The 4,612-nt window shown below is 40.9% G+C and overlaps 1 pseudogene; it reads right to left on the bottom strand.

The window, feature by feature from the left end:
• Positions 1 to 858: 858 nt before the first annotated feature.
• On the bottom strand, positions 859 to 3,384 carry LOC102733767 (ribosome biogenesis protein NSA2 homolog; annotated as a pseudogene).
• Between the last annotated feature and the right edge of the window lie 1,228 nt (positions 3,385 to 4,612).

The raw sequence follows: 4,612 nt of genomic DNA, 5'->3' as shown, positions 1-4,612 counted from the left end.
AACCTAAAACATGACCTTTTTAATTTTATCCAAGTAACTGCAAACAAATTTCTCTTTAAGGGCATCAGTGCAGTCTTTTAAAAATTATTTTATCTGGAATTACTTAAATTTTTAACCATTCTGAAAGTATGAAAATACAAACATTTTGGTGTATTTTTTCTATATATTTTGAGTAGAGAATACAGTTCCAAGTAGGTATTACTATTCATGATTGAGAGAAAAATATGTTTCAAATACAAATTCACCAACTTACTGTAGGAAAGATTAGAGGTGAAAAGATTTATCTAAATTCTTCTGAACTCTTCCTATTTGGTGTAGTGTGCCTTCTCTCCTGTACTTTTAGGGTAAATACTTTATAAGCAAATGTGACCGTATGCCAATGCTACATTTCTTAGGATTAATGAAGAAAAATGAGGTAGAATAGACTTCAGGTAAGATCTCAGAAATGACGTTTCATAGCCTGGGCTCTAGATTTAAGTGTGCACTAACCTTTACGATAAAAGGTATTTTCAGCTATACTAGTTTTTCCAGTAACACTAGATCTGCATTGCTGAGGACCCATTTCTTAATGCAGAAACAGACCATGATATTTCTATAATTGTTCTTTAAAATTATTCAAACTTAGGAACATCTAGATGCTAAACCGACTTGAAAATAAAGACCAGTTTATAAAACTGGGCTATTTTCATGTTCTTTGTTTTTTTTGTGTTTTTTTTTTTTTAACAGTAGAATAGATAGTTGTCTTGGTGACTGCAGACATGCCGGGCTGTTTGGTGGTATTCAGAACCACTGCAGTCATGGTGGTTTTCCCGATTGGTGTGTGGTCTTCAGTAATTATAAGGAGTTACTTGTTGGAAGCTACTGTCCAACCAGCAAGGTTGCCTTTATGCCTCTATCGTTTTCAGGATCATTGGTACCTGTGCATATTTTTCCCAAATCACCTTGCCTCCTTGTGTCACAAGACCCAACTCACTCACGTTCATCTCCATGACAGTACCTTTGGTAATAAACACCCAAAGTTGTATATAGTGGGGATGAGGAATTCGTTTTTACACCAAGTATTGGCAGGCAAAAGGCGGCTTTCAATTCAGAATGTGTTACATGGGCCTCTTGGCAACGTAAGCCCATTGGCCTAACGAATCTCTCCTATTTAGGGGGTGTTCGAGGAAAGCCATCTCCAGCAAAGCAGACTTTAGTAACCATCCTCTTCCATGCTTTGTTCTTTCTCTTTCCTGCTTGAATAACTTTTGATACTTCTGTTTCTCCCTGGGCACGAACTTTGGGCAAAGGGACTTCCCATTTACCTGCTTTCTCTTGGCGTTTTTGTTTCATCCTATTGGAAAGGACTTTAGCTGGGGACTGTCCCTCCCTGTCCAGTAGGCGTGCAGCATCGCTCCTCGTAGAGTCTCACCATCATTCTTTTGTTGGAGGCTTCTCCTTTCATGCATCTTGATAGTCTTTTTCATTTGTATTTTCTCAGCCTGGTGCTGTTCATGGTAGAGCTCGGCTTTCAGACCAATCATCTTTTTTGCCTTCTTTGAACACTCTCGAACCTCCAGACCTTCCTTCTTCCTCTTTTTCTCCTGGTAATCCAAACGATGGCCACAGTGCTTCCGGTGTGACTCAATATATTGGTTTTGTGGCCTGGTGATGGGGCAGAGCTGCTGCTGCTGGTGTGAAGAAGCTCTCAATTTTCTAGTCTCACAGACCCAGGAGCTGACTCCATGCAACCCCGAGACGGGAAAGAGACTCCCTGTGCTGCTTTAAAAATTGAACTGATGTGGGGGCCTCACCCCCCACTGGTTCAGATTCAGTTGAGCCTCATTATTTTAAACTATGCTTATTTCTTAGTAGTAAAGAAACTTGACTTCACAAATTGGGGCCTGAAGGAGCAGATCACAGCTGGCTGAAACCTACTGAGGAACTATTTAGAGCATTCGGGGGATATCACGGGGAGTCTGTCCAAGGACTTAGAGCACTGGAAAGGAGGGGAGGTAGGCTTCCTAAGGGGGAAATGAGGCTTCACCTGAGGGAAAAACGAGGGAAGGGCAGGCACTCAGGAGAGCCAGCTCCTAGGCCTGAGGGTAGACCTCCCTTCCCTTCTGTCAGGAAAAGCCAGGAGCTGCTCTGTGAGGGCAGTTTTGATATATGACTCCAGATGTGAGTGGAAGGTACAGTGTGTGTTTTGAGGTTTTTCCTATGGAGAATTTCTCAGCCCTCAGACCGGATTGTCAAAGAATTGAGATGAAGTATGAAGCACGTAAGAGATGTGTTTGACACAATAGGGTCAGAAAAGTTCAAGGCGCCCTCTCTCCTGGCATGTTTGGTAGGAACCCTAAAATACAAGAAAGGGACTAGAAACCTTATGACAGTAAAATTTTAAGGCTTCATTTTTTCGGTAAAATATGACTTGCTGTCAGGTGTGTGACTTGGTAGCTTTAGGGCAAATATATAATAAATCTCGCCTCCTTGCTGAAATCTGAAGAGTTTTCTGCATATAAATAAAAACCACGAGTGCGATAAAATTGCTTTTGTGTCCTCCCATGAAAGGTGTTAGGAATTTTCAGACTGTTACCATAATTAAAGTACTTGGGATGAAAAAACTCTTTACTTGAGTATCTCTCCCCCGTCCTGTCTTAAAAGGCACTTCTGGAGAAAAACACACTCACCCACTTCAGTATTGTTTTGACCCTACTTTGTAGTTTGAAGAAACATTACAGCTTTCAGTGACAGCAGGAAAGTTGCCTTGTAGTTGAAAACACTACAAACCACAAAGGGCATTGGAATTTGCAAAAATGAATGAGATTTCTCTTCACAGCCTCAGTCGAAAGGGATGACTTCTAAAGAACTCATTTTTGTCAGTAAAGGAATTGCCTGGATACCTTCTTTCTTTCTTTTCCTAGGTCTGCTTCTTGAACTCCTGTCTATAGGGTCACCGGGCCTGACTTGCTCTTTCTACAGGTTTTTTAAAAATTACTTTTTGTATTTGCTTTATATACTAATCATGGTTTTTATTCCACAAGCATAGACTAACAATGGGAGAGGGATCATTCCTCAAGCGAATACCCCTATCTACTTACACTTCTGAGTATCACAATGGCTACCTCATGGGTCATCCTGGCTCTATCCCACCTGCTTCAATCATCCCAAGCTCTCTCAAGATTTCATAGTCAAAACTTTGACTCTGCGTATGCCCCAGATCTACTCAAAATATTTAAGGGATTCCCTTTTGCTTACAGAATAAAGCTCAAAGCCCTTAGCCTGGCCTTCAAGACCCTCTATAATCTAGTTTGTTATCTCTGGCACTCACCTCACATGAAAACTTGGATCCAACTTTTCTGCTTTACCTCCTCCTGTGCCCATTTCTGGCAGCTTGGCTTTCATCCTGCCAGAAATGACTTCCTCCCTCAGGTATGATTCCTGCAAGGTCCAGCTCACTTCCACCTCTGCTGGGAAGCTTCCCCCAGTTAGTCTGTTCAGATCCCTTGAACTTTAGTAGGAATTATTTGAGACTTAGCATACCCTGACTTATATTTTTATTTCTTTTTTTATTTAAATTCAGTTAGCCAACATATAGTGCCTCATTTGTTTTAGATGTAGGGTTCAGTTATTCATCAGTTGCATATAACACCCAGTGCTCATCACACCATGTGCCCTCCTTAATGTCCATCACCCAGTTAGTTACCCCATCACCCCCATCCACCTCCCTTCCAGCAACCCTCAGTTTGTTTCCTATAGTTAGAAGTCTCTCATGGTTTGTCTCCTCTGATTTCTTCCCACTCAGTTTTCCCTCCCTTCCCCTATGATCCTCTTTGCTGTTTCTTATATTCCATATATGAGTGAAACCATATGATAATTGTCTTTCTCCAATTGACTTATTTCGCTCAGCATGATACCCTACAGTTCCATCCACATTGATGTAAATGGTAAGATTTCATCCTTTTGATGGCTAAGTAATATTCCTCTCTCTCTCTCTCTATATATATATATATGTGTGTACGTATATCTCACATCTTCTTTATCCATTTATCTGTCAATGGACATCTGAGCTCTTTCCATAGTTTGACTATTGTGGATATTGCTGCTACAAACATTGGGGTGCAAGTGCCCTTTCGGATCACTACATTTGAATCTTTGGGGTAAATACCTAGTAGTGCAATTGCTGGGTCATAGGGAAGCTCTATTTTTAACCTCTTGAGGAACCTCCATACTGTTTTCCAGAGTGGTTGCACCACCTTGCATTTCCACCAACAGTGTAAGAGGGTTCCCCTTTCTCTGCATCCTTGCCAACATTTGTTGTTTCCTGTCTTAATTTTAGCCATTCTGACTGGTGTGAGGTGGTATCTCATTGTGGTTTTGATTTGTATTTCCCTGATGCCAAGTGATGTTGAGCATTTTTTCATGTGTCCGTTGGCCATTTGTTTGTCTTCTTTGGAGAAGTGTCTGTCATGTCTTTTGCCCATTTCTTGAATGGATTAATTGTCTTGGGGTGTTGAGTTTGATAAGTTCTTTATAGATCTTGGATACTAGCCCTTTATCTGATATGTCATTTGCAAATATCTTCTCCCATTCTGTTGGTTGTCTTTTGGTGTTGTTGACTGTTTCTTTTGCT

This window comes from Leptonychotes weddellii, chromosome 10 (genome assembly GCF_054177405.1).
Source record: "Leptonychotes weddellii isolate Sample4059 chromosome 10, ASM5417740v2, whole genome shotgun sequence".
Classification (NCBI taxonomy): Eukaryota; Metazoa; Chordata; class Mammalia; order Carnivora; family Phocidae; genus Leptonychotes; species Leptonychotes weddellii.
This window is presented reverse-complemented; position numbering and strand designations above follow the sequence as displayed.